This window comes from Cryptotermes secundus, unplaced genomic scaffold, assembly GCF_002891405.2.
Source record: "Cryptotermes secundus unplaced genomic scaffold, Csec_1.0 scaffold928, whole genome shotgun sequence".
Lineage (NCBI taxonomy): Eukaryota > Metazoa > Arthropoda > Insecta > Blattodea > Kalotermitidae > Cryptotermes > Cryptotermes secundus.
In genome coordinates this window covers 990,828-1,003,439 of record NW_019738362.1, presented here as the reverse complement: position 1 = coordinate 1,003,439, position 12,612 = coordinate 990,828, and the positions used below count along the sequence as shown (strand labels likewise).

At 46.6% G+C, this 12,612-nt stretch overlaps 1 long non-coding RNA gene across 1 annotated transcript in view; it reads left to right on the top strand.

Annotated features, from left to right (window-relative positions):
• The first annotated feature begins 3,306 nt into the window (after positions 1-3,306).
• The window catches only part of LOC111870928, a 44,055-nt gene continuing 34,749 nt past the window's right edge, over positions 3,307-12,612 (top strand). The window contains exon 1 of the long non-coding RNA XR_002843954.1: positions 3,307-3,389. This is a non-coding gene — a long non-coding RNA (uncharacterized LOC111870928). The remainder of the gene's footprint in view (positions 3,390-12,612) is intronic.

Here is a 12,612-nt window from a genome sequence, read left to right as displayed (position 1 = left end):
GCAGCAATAGTAACGTCACGTGATTGAGTGACTATAGACGGGGTATGGATTGGTAATCAGATATATTGAACTCTTCAAGGCACAACTCGTGACCACACTTCAAAAATCTCTCACAAAAAGACGAGTGTCCTCAGTCATGGTCTTCACTGCGCTGCTTGGTAGCGGCTTCCAACAGTGGACGTTCCTCTGCTCCCGGGTTCAGCTCCTCGCAGGCTGGCGGCCACTTCACACCAGCCCCCCTCCCCTCTGCTCTTCTATCTGCAGTTTCAGGACTATCTCGTAATGACAGTTGGTCCTTGTTTATAGCCTCGGCACGGACTGCACAGAAAACACTGCTTCCAACAGTTACTCCATTGCTGTGTGTTTCGCAGCAATGACCTAATCATGGCTGTTTCTCTGCCTCCACAGTTCTTGCTTTGAGCGTATATGCCACAATATAACAAGCGTATAGACCTGCATTCTGGTAGGGCTCTCACCTCCAATAGGCCAGCCAGGGCGCAGCTGAACCGTTTCCAGCCACCTCTCATCCTTGCAACCTGTAACAAGTACCGAAAATTCATCTTCGCCACCCCGGCGCTTCAAGCATTCCGCTTGGCTTCTGTTAGCGTCATGCCTCCCCGGTCTGAGGGAGCCTCACACACTGTGACGTCCTGCAGTGCTCGCCTCAGTGAGGCTCCGCGCTCCTGGCATCACAGCCTGGCTATGATTTGTGGTCAGGCTGTTTGTCGCGTTTAATGCCTGCCCTTTCTGTTGTAAAACACAGGTACCTATATCTATCCCTGTAACACTCCATGGAGGCCAAGAGGGTTGTGAGACGTCGAGGCTCCCACATTGCGGTGAGATCAGCCTTACGCGCTGGCCGCCCTTTACCCTTCAGGAAGATCCCTGGTACTCATTTCTGTTAGAGTCTGAGTTGACCCCAGGGCCATAGTGCGGCTGGAAATCGAAAATCGAAAAATGCAATGACCTCATTGGGACTCGAACCCGCGACCTTCCGGCTTGTAGGATAGTACCTCAACCAACTAAGCTATAGAGTGCCCCCTGTAAGGAAGAGTTTCTTAGGCTGTCTGTTAGACCTTAGGTGCTCGGAGCGGTAACTATGCAGAGGATGACCTGTGTAGGGCCAGACGTTTCGGAGGAACTCGGTACTAGATGAAAGTGAGCGGTCAGCATCCCGCCTCGACCGCTTTATCTCCGGGGAAATCGCTCCCGAGACTCACTGGGTAGAGGGCCCCAGAATCTGGCTCATATTCCACACATTTGGGGTATGTGTCCCTCTGTTATGTTAGTCTGGTGATGCGGGTTGCGTCAGATGCTGTGGGGTTGACCACATCGCTGTCTGGTGTCTAGGTTAAGGTACGCTTATTCCCTTGGTCCATATTGACGCACAGAACTACACAATTTACAACTGATACAAATCAACTGAAACCGAGGAATAGATTACTCTTAACAAGCTAACGGCCGTGCAGCTAGTCAAGAAATTTTTCGCTTCTTGTGGAACCCGAAGGTTCATTACCGTGACAAGGCACCCGCCATTGGAACTTAAGGCCTGCCCGGAACTACTTTAATCAACACCACACCCTCACACTTTATTTCTTTAGGACAATCCTACATTTTAATATTATCCTCCCATGTAGGTCTGTTGCTTAGAAGGATATCCGACATAAGTTGTGTGTACGTTTCGAATTTGTCCCTTTTCTTAAACTTTTATTCTCACGGTGTTGTGCGGTTATGTCGCCCTGTACTTCTCCCAAGTGGACCCAGTGTGATCTGGTGAGTGTGAAGCAATGGTGGAATTATGGTTCGTAGGAGAAAGAGGAAGATGTGAAGAAAAACCTACCCCAATGCCGCTTTGTCCACCACAAATTTCACACGGACTGCCCTGGTATTGAAACCGGGTCTCAGCGAAGAAAAAGACTGCCTGAACTACAGCACGGCCGCATCTCTTATACGTGCTACATATTCTGCCCATCATATCCGCTTTCATCCCATATGTCCCTAATATTCCATGAGGGGTACAAATTGTGCAAATTTCTTCCAAGCCCTGTTGCGGCGTGTCGCTTGAAAGGAAAACATTGAACTGGAGACTGTCATGGTGTTTCTGAACACTGCCCATCGTCCTGCAAAATACACAACGTTTCGGAGACTGGATTGTGTCTCAGTCTTCAGGTGGAACTTGCTCAGTTGCGCCCAGTCGATAGAGCTAGTCCCTACCTCTGGACCTAAATAAATAAAAGCAGGACAAGGGACGGTGCCTAGAAACACAAGAATTGTACTGCTGTGCACTCGCTACAAACTTTAGGTCTTATTAAACTGGATATTGCAGAGAGAGGGTTTGAAGGCCGGACTGGATTGAGCTAGCTCAGAATAGGGACCAGTTTGAAGGTTTTTGCGAACACAAGGATGGACATTATTACTACTTACCCTTACCCTTACCCAGAAGGAGGAGACCACTGGGAAGACCAAGGCGTAGGTGGGTGGACAATATTAAAATGGATCTCAGAGAGGTAGGATGGGATGGTATGGATTTGATTGATCTGGCTAAGGAAAGGGACAGCTGGAGGGCCTTTGTGAACACGGTAATGAACCTTCGGGTTCCATAAAATACTGGGAAGTTCTTGAGTAGCTGGACAATTGGCAGCTTCTGAAGAAGGGTTCAGCTCCATGAGTGAGTGACCCTTTTCTCTGCATTCCACTACGAACCTTGGTGTTGTTTACCCATTTTTTCTGAGTTAATTACATTCTGCAGCCATCTGTTCGCTTTCGACTCTCGTAAATCATTGTCTGTATCTTCCATCCATCTCAGTCTGGGACCTGTCTCTTTTCTACTGCCTTCTGTCTTACTTGCAAACTTCTCTTACCCACCCTTGTTTGATCCCTTCTGATCACGTGACCTATGCATGACCTGTACCAGATCGGAGATGGACATTCGGATTATTAAGAAATTCTTTTCTCTATATGAACACCAAATTCCTCTGAAGAAGCATTTCGCATGCCACGCACGGCAGGCGTGTCAAGGAGAAGCACCCAACAATGTAAGCGCCTATTACGAAGAATTATAAAACTGTGGGATATGAACCCACAATCTCCGGAACAAAAGTCGCCAGTGTTTTCATGTCATTGACCTAGGCTAAGGCGCCCGATCAGTCACGCGCTCCTGAACAAGCGGGGTAGCACGTGCACGGGACTGGAGCCACTTCCCGCCCTGCCTGCTGGGCGGTTCCAACATAATTAGCAGGAGCTCAGTGCGGTTCCGTGCAGACTTATTGGCTCACCGGGGGAAGCCATTGTTGGCGGGTGGCGACGGAAGCGCCACGACGTCGTTGGGCGTCGGGACGGCAGAGCATCGCCATATCATCTAACTGCTACTCTATGGAATCTTGTTACAGGTATGTTGCTATTTGGAAGAGACTGCATCACCGTTACAAGGGTTCTAGACCCCGTTTTGGAAAAAGTGGTGAGGCTGTTTCATAAATTTGAGGTTGGTATGAGCTGGGTTCGAGCCGATGGAACAAGCTGCCATGTTTCTCTTGGGTCGATAAATTTAAACGGAGCGAGTACTCAGTAATAACTGTTGCCTCCCGGAAACTGAAGAAGGCCAACTTTGAATTTTATTCTTACACTTGATCACACACGTCCACAGAGTCATCGTAACGTTTTGAAATTCAGACAGACAGCAGCAGTTGTCAGTGCAGCTGCCACAAGGCATCAGTACGGGGCCCCACATGAATATACGATGTGATTTAAATGCGGTAAAATTTAAGAATTTATTACCTACCTCACAGAGAACACACCACACCTGCATTATAAACCATCCGGTTAATGCTCTTTAAGTAAACAATATCTATTATAGAAGGATTTGACTATACCGTCCAGTGTGACTCAAATATGTACATGTTTCGGTCAATTAATGTCCATCTTCAGAAGACAAATAGCAACAAGGTGACAAGGAAACTACTATTACGTAAGTCATAGTACATCAAGTCAAAGTTGTCCAAAGTTTTATATCTAGTTTTTAATTAAGATCAAATGTGCTGAGTTAAAATATTAATAATATTCTTAATATTTAGAATCTTAAACCACTAAGGTTCGTGTCTTCGTGCCTCCTCTATCAATGGGAGAGTGGGTAAATTGTCACCCTTGGAGGTCCCGGACAGTGTTGTTTGGTTAAGTGTCTGTGTTTGTTGTTGAGCTGTTAGNCCCCCCCCCCCGAAACACTCATGGCTTGTGAACACTGAATGAAAGTAACCTGTTTTAACCTGATGCTGTATGAGGCACCCGGGGGGGATACATTCAGACTACGAGACTCAGAGCATTGGAAATTTTCGAAATATGTTTGTTTTACACGTGTTCATCTGGGCAGGCTGCAATTGAATAAAGGGAGGTATCCTGCCGCTAGTTCCAAAGTTTTGTCACTCACTGCTAAGAGTTTGCAGGGTATGAAATTAAGGTATTGCTGATTGTCATGTTTGCAATGTTGCATACAAATACGTCATACTCTGTCAACAGCAAGTGAACACTCTGTTCAACGTTCCGTATTGTTTCCAGTCGCGTTCTTCGTGGGCCCTCTCTATCTCTGAACATTCCAGGGCCTAGCGTTGAATGATGAAGTGGTTCTGGCCTAATTGTGCCTCCAGGGACTGAGGAATTGCAGAATACCCGATGTTCCAGCCGAGATTCGAAACGAACACCTTCCGATTACTAGTCAAGAGTTACCGCTATGATAAGTTAGTGTTATGTGTGCCCAGAGCGGTTTACCATGGAAAGAGGATTATATTGATTTATGAAGATTGTGGTAGGCGTGTGTCTTAGAAGATGCTGATCTTAACTATAGAGAGTAGTTCAGCGGAGTCTGAAAGCATCGGACTAGCCATAATGAATTGTTGGCAGCATATGAACCGGTAGGTCCACATGAGACGTCTCCTGCCGAAACGTCCGTAAATGTAATGCGATATTGGAGTAGTACGTTAGAGCGAACTGCAGGGTGTTCCGCCAGTTCTTGGTTTCGGGAGCCCTCTGCGCAGCTTGGTGGGATGTGAAGGCGTATAGTTGGGTACGTACGTACTAAGGTTACAGATAAACCAGCTGTCTACATTTTCATATCGTAACATTTCTACACTGAAAACGGAGGCAATATATTAGTCCGAAACTTTGGCACCTGTTTGCCAGCTTGCACGGTGTCATATTCTCAAAGACCGCAATGTTCATTGGCGTAGTCATCTTGTTCGTGGCCTCAAATGTCGCAAAAAGAGGACAGGTTGATTGTTGCGTGTTATTGGTTTCCTTTGCACTTGCTCGTGGTTTCCTCACTATGGGCTTACATTCTATAGTTGATGACCACTAAATTGCTGGTAAGGTAAAGGTAAAGTTGTCCCTGTGCTCAACTAATTAAGCACTACGTCACGAAGGCGTATTGGGGAGTGGATGTATACATCCATATTTCCTTGAACTCTACAGTAGCTGGGAGTGAGTGGTCAGATTGACGCCCCGGCAGCTTTACCCTCGGGGGAAGAGCACCTGGTACGCATTGGATAGGAGGCTGGTTGGGCCCCAGAGCCGGTCTAGACGACGTGGAGAAGAGAAAATTCTTGACCCTACCGGGACTCGAACAGCTTGCCCATTGAGAAGAATTTCGAAATAATTCCATGGACATATCGTTGTAGGATGGAGGTGCATCTGTGATGACGTTAGATCAAGGCTACCAACTTTATAAACACACAATCATCGTGCCAAGCTTAGTTTCAGAGTCACGTGAGCCTTGCCACGAGAGTACCAAACCAAACCGCACACAAAGATGAAGTGGCCAGGATTCAACCTACAGAAATTGACGATGAAATCACCTCATACCCAGACAACGACATGTGAATGGTACGAGGGGCGGGGGGGGATTTATAAGACGGAAAGTAGGCGCTGTAACTGGAACTTTTGTGATTATAATCTGAGTTACTCACGTCATCTCCGTTGCTTGGTTGTGACGCCTGTATTGTCATGTATATCGCTGCTGATAGGCGCCCGCCCGCCGCGGCCTCCCGTCAGAGGTGCCCAAATTCTTAGAGCTGCAGCCTAGCAATCTGTTTCTGGGATGTTGCCCCATTCTGGAAGATGGTTAAGGACCTTTAGGAGGAACAGGCAACTTCCATACGATCCCAGTTGGTAGAAATCTTCATCGTAACCGCCGTGAGAGCCTCAGATCTCCCATGAGGTTCCACGCGTTGGCATAATCCAAGGTCATTTACGGATACTTCAGCAGGTCAAGGCCGGGCGGGTTCATGTCGCCGCGACGCCGTTCGCAACGTGTTTGGGGGGGCTCTCGGTTCGAATTTGGGCGAGGATTTTCTTAGTCTTCCGTAGTCTCTCCAGGCAAGCGCTGGAATATACCTGAATTAGGCCACGACCACTTCCTTCCCAATTCACCTATCATCCTACCACCCGACGCTACTGACTAACTAACTAACTAACTAACTAACTGACTGAGCCCTTCTTGAGAAGCTGCCAGTTGTGCAGCTACTGAAAATCTTCCCGGCACTTTATGGAACCCGAAGGCTCATTACTGTGTTCACAAGAGCCCTCCACTGGTCGTCCCTATCCTGAGCGAGTTCTATCCAGTCCATGACACCCAATCGTAATATCCATTTTAACATTACCCACCCACCTACATCTTGGTCTTCCTACTGATTTCTTTCCTTCTGGCTTTTCCACCGGTATCCTATATGCATTCCATTCCTCCCCATTCATGCTATATCTGACAGCTTTTCAAAATAACGTATAGAATTGCTTTTAGTAGGCGTAATGGGAGCTGTTATTCCGGGGACAAAGCGGCCAGAGCGTGCAGCTTACTACTAACCACAATCTGGTGCGTGTTGTCACAGCCCTACGGTAGAGTTACAGGGTGCAGTTAACAATCGTTTTCTTTTTTTAATTAGAACTTATATAAATATTCTTTAATTGCTTATTTCGAGTCGTTTTACATTTATAAATCTGGCCAGTACGCGGTGTGATGTTGATGAGCAAAGCAACCATATCCCGGGCGAAAAGCCCGTCTCCTTAACATTAAATGTCAGTTGTTCGTACCTCACAGTAAACACACTCTGTATGGAGCCTGTTATTGCGACTGCGCCGGTCTCTCAGCATTGCAGAAGAACATGCGTAGGTTGCGAGTGCTTGAGAAGATGGCACGCGGTGGAGGGGGTTGCAGCAAGCAGTTTCATAGTTTCTACTTCTTGCCAAATTGTAGGAAGGTAATCTGACGAAGGGGGATGGGCGGGGAATGTAGCACACATAAGAGAGAAGCGTGTTGCATATAAACTTCTGGCAGGAAGACCTGAAGGAAAGAGTTCACTAGAAAGACGTAGGCGTAGATGAGAGGATAATATTACAAATAACTTTAGGAACTATGATAGACTGGATTCATTTGGCTTAGGATAGTGACCAATGACGGGGTCTTCTTAACACGAATATGATTCACCCAATTCCATAAAGTGGCAGGAATTTATTGAGTCGCCAAGGAAGTGTTGGTTCCTGAAGAAGGGCTCCGCTCATAGGACTTAAATTGTAATCAGAATTTTCCAAGGTGCTCAGGGCCCGAAACGCTCGTGGTCTACCAGCCAACACTGCGCTGTGTTTACCCCTTGCAGCAGGTTTCTGAAGCTGCTTTGGTTTTGCTTCTTTGTTTTTCTTTCGCTCCACAGACAATCTGGATCAATCTGGAAAGGAGGGATTTATATCTGAAATAGTCTGTCTCCGTTCTTCTTTCCTCCTGATGTAACTCGGCAGGATCCCTGGGGAACTCTTGCAGAACTGGGAGAGATGTCGGCAAGATTGCGCATTGATCGACTTGTCTGTATTGCAGACAGACGGGCTACAGTTTCGGCTGGCTTTCGGTTGAATAGGCCAGTCTTCCGTTTGGTGTACACGCCGTGATGCAATTCTGACATGTCAGCAAAATGAGGTTCCACTTATATGGCTTAATAACCAGTGAAATACGCCTTCATAATTCACATCCGAGTCCCTCTGTTTCTTATTTTAAGCTTTCGAACTATTCACTTCAGCTGTTTTTCTCCCGTGTTCCTTTCCAGTGCTACATGTTATCGAACGATACATCGAGGCCGACGTTTAAAGCCGTCTCCAGCGAATAACACGCACAAATAATCAATTTTAAACACTCTCCTTAATACCCTATACAGTAGTTCGTACTTCAACATCAAAACAGTATCAGTATTCGCAGAATAGACACGATACTGTAAAATGTGAAAACTTTCTTCAGGTCTACATAACTTAAATTTATATAGTGTGTTGACGCTTGACAGTTCGTTGCTCTGATAGCCCGAAATTGCGAGAAGGCAGTCACTGTACGTGTATACAGCGTGAAGAAGGTTAAGAGTAAACTTGAAGTCTCGGTAGTGTAGAGCTACAGTCAGGGCGAGAGTTGCAAGTTTTGTACCGTAACAGAACAAACCTTGTAGCCCGGAATGCATATATTTAGCGCCTGCGCAACAAGAACATGAGTTGTATCACCATCACAGAGTCCAGACGGTTAATGCTGCTATAGGGAAATTCATTCATATTTCGCGTTGCTCCCTCTGGAGCATGGGGCGTCCGCGGAACCCTTCGTTTCACTTTAGTTTCTTGATCGTGAAGACAGTCGGTCGGACTCCTTTGGTGGGGGATCAGCCCTTCGCAAGGCCGCTACTAGAGAGGACAACACAAATGTAGATTAAACGCAGATAGACACCATGCCCCAAGTTGTACGGCACGTAAACGATCCTCATGTCTCTAGGAGACCTCTGAGCAAAATTAGGCAACAAGTTTCCCGCCCAAGTAGTTTCCAATGCCTCTGGTAGATGGGGGAAATATCAGGTACCGAGGGCCGACCTCGTTGGCTGAACGGGGCTGATAGCACGCACCGGTACCGGTAGGGTATGGCAACAGTAGAAATTAAAGGGAGACGCACAATGGACCGATAACTGGTCTAAGTGTATGGGGAAACCCACCCCCTCTAATAATAATAATAATAATGCCCCAAGTGGGATTGGAACCCACGACCGCAGTGTTCGAGCGGGCGAAGACAAATCATGTCTCAGACAGCGCGACCGGCCTTGTATGTGAATGGTCTCTGTTACAGTGAGAGATGTACGCAGCGCCTAGCGGCGCCTGTTGAGAGCAGTCATACTTACAGCACGCGGTTCCTGTAGGAACCACAGACACACGGACAGAGCCGTACAAACCGGGGCGCGACGTCATGGCAGTTCATGTTTGGCCATAACGAAACATTGAATTCAGCTGGCTCAAGATGGCGACCAAGGGCGGGCTCTCTTAAGCAGATTAATGAAATTTCAGGTTGCATAAAAGGCGGATCATTTCTTGAACAGCTGAGCGACTGCTGGTTTTATAAACACCCACTCTCCTCCGCAAAGTGAGTTAATGGAGAGACAAGACAGACCGTTCCTTAAACACAGAAGTAATCTTTGTTAGTGTGTGTGGTACTGCGTTCCTGAAACGTGTTGAGAGTTCATCATCAGACAGTGACGTAGATGGTTACGTCATCAACAGAAAGCTACCACATTACGTTCTTAGCATACGACGTGAACCAGAATCGCCAGACCGGAGAACTCCCTGAACACGCACAGGGACTTTTCTCCCGAGAGGTTGGCTGCCTGAGGTATGCGTGCCCCCAGAAATGTACTGGACAGCGTGCGTATAAATGTTCACTGTTTGCACTCTGTTGTGTATTATGAATGATGGTGTTTTACCGTCAGCAAAACAATAAATGCAAATAAACCAATCGAACTGCTAGCATTGGTTTTATATAATGATTTCTGCATGTTTCGGTCCACATATGGGACCATCTTCAGGCAGTCAATGCGGGGTAAAAACACAAAAATATAGAATTTTATATTCAGCGACAAGAAAATTTTAGAAATCAATCTTCTGGGATATGGCGTTCATCCGAAACGTCGGTTAACACAATATCTACGCGGCACCACATCCCAGAAGACTGCTTCATTCATAGTCACTGCCGTGAAAAAACTCATATCTTACAAGAAAATTTTAAATTATTTTAAATTTTAATTTTAATTTCTGTACAGTTTTAAAAATAAGCAAAATCTTGTCACTTCCTGACGGCTGCGCGTGCTATATGACTGTGATGAGTAGCAGTAATATTGATCTACATCAGCACAGTTCAGTAACATGAGACGTATTTAATGAAACAGCCTGAAGATGTTCCCATATGTGGACCGAAACATGTAGCAACCCTTAAATAAAACCAGTGTGAGCAGTTCTATTGGTTTATTTGCATTTATCGTGTTGACGCCCAAACACCATCTATCAGTGTGCGTATAACTGTTTGTGTTCTCACGGTAAACTTCAGCTCGCTTCATCCTCTGCTAAGTAACGGAGAGCCTCTTAACATTGACAGTAATGATGCATTTTGAGATCTGCAGTTACCTACGCACTTCCGATTTAACTTTTTTTATTGTTTGTCTTTTGTTTCTTTGTTTCTTGTTTCTTTGGGTGGGGTGAGACTGAGTCCACTCAGTACGTCGGCCATTGTACCATCCCCGGGTGGTAATTGAGGATGAGTGAAGAGCAGTTGGTTGAATGAGAATTGGCAGGGGAAGCTGAAAGACTTGGAGCAAAACCTGTCATAATGCCACTTTGTCCACCACAAATCCCACATAGTCTCATTGGGTTCGAAGCCGGCGACTACCCGCCTGAGCTATGGCACGGCCTAAATTCACGAAAGTGGGACCTTTAGCGCGTGTCACTTAGAGGCTCCGTCTGTCCATGCGTCTTGTGCGTGGTTATTCTCCAGTCTTGCAGAAGAATTCCGCTACGAGCCCACACATTCCCCCCATTCAGTCAGCCCCGCGAGTGACATGTGTCTTCCACCCCAACAGACGTTCCACCCAATCTCCCTGTTCACCTGATACCCATAAATTGCGAAATTACAGAAGGCGATATTATCACGTGTAAAGTGGGATTAAAGACGGGGTTTATTGGACACTTCAACACGCAACTTGTTAATACACTTTACAAATCATATCACAGACGAAGATTAGTGGCCTCAGTCACTGAGTTCACTGCGCTGCTTGGTAGCGGCGTCTAACAGTGGACGTTCCTCCGCTCCCGGGCTCACATCCTCGCAGGCTGCCGACCATCTCACACCGAACACCTGCTCTTCTTACTGCCGTCTCAGGACTCTTTCGTAATGGTAGATGGTTCTCGTTATATAGGCTCGGCACGGACAGCACAGAAAACATCAGTTCCAACAGTTACTCCATTGTTGCCTGTTACACAGCCATTACCTATCAATGGCTCTCTCTCTGGCTCTACCGTTCTTGCTTTGCCCAAATATGCCACAATATGGCCATCTGTTTTTGGGGGGTCAGCCAATACAACATTCTTATGTCTTTTAATTTTCCTCTTCGCAACAGTGGTAATTATATGCACTGTCTTCCTACCGGTAAAAAACTCTGCACTGAACCACACGAACAGTGTGAGGCTAATTGTGTCTGACACAAATTGTTCACTTCTTCAGAGTAAATAGCTTCTCGTTGTGAAGCAGTTCGTTCCCCATTTTGGGCACCAGGAATCTAGGCCCTACAATGGGCCTGTCCCATGTAGAACACTACCTAAAATCACTAATTCAAAAACACTGCATTATTCGAAAACGGATCACCAATTTTGGTCATTGTTTTTGTTTTCACTTCATCCATATATGTTCTTGATTATCTATTTGTCAGTTATTTTATTCACTAAAGGCTTATTTAACGGTGTTCCAGTAGCTCAGACTTTGCGTTCAGATGTGCGGCGCCAAGTCATCGAATTATTATTCAGTGTTAGTGACCGTCACTGGGTAACAGCCTGGTGAAGATGCGGAAGGAACTAGTAGTAGCCTCACTCCCTGGAGGGACTGAGAAGAACATCGCTAACTTCAATCAGAATACTCGATCTCTGAGTCGAGGTTCGAAACCGGAAGTGACGGTACTCACTCGACGGAGATGTTTTGTCTGAAAGACGTCTCAACACAGCAAGCACGCATGAAGCCTCTTGTATGCAATTTGTTCCCTTATATCGCAAACATTGGAGGGTGTGGGAGGGCTAGATTGACTGCCACCCCTCGTGGATGCTGAAAGGGGAAGAAGACTATAACAGTGGGACAGCAAGAGACCTCTTGGGCAAACATAGCATAAAAGAAGGCAAACATGGGTCACCGCACCGCACAGCAAGTGGCACGATGAAAAGGGGACCTCGATACACTCAACTGTCAATTGATTACCTTAACTCTCTAATCATCAGGCCCTTGTACGCTAAGGGTGACTTTCTGTACAGCAGTGCATTGTTAGTAGACCCTATGGAACGATGTGGTTCCTAGCTTCGTGGTAATTACGTAGTGACTTGCTGTGCAAGTAGCTTATCCCGTGTCGTTCCCTTGTTCCCTTTGTCAGTATAGCGACAGGCTGAACAGCCAAGGAATCGGGGTTCGATTCCCGGCAGGAGAAATAGATTTGCCTCCAGATCGGCTCTGGTGGCAACCCAGTCTCCAGTCCAGTGGGTGATACGGCTGTTCCCCTGGGGGTGCCTCCATGAGGCGCCGGGCTTGGTAATCTG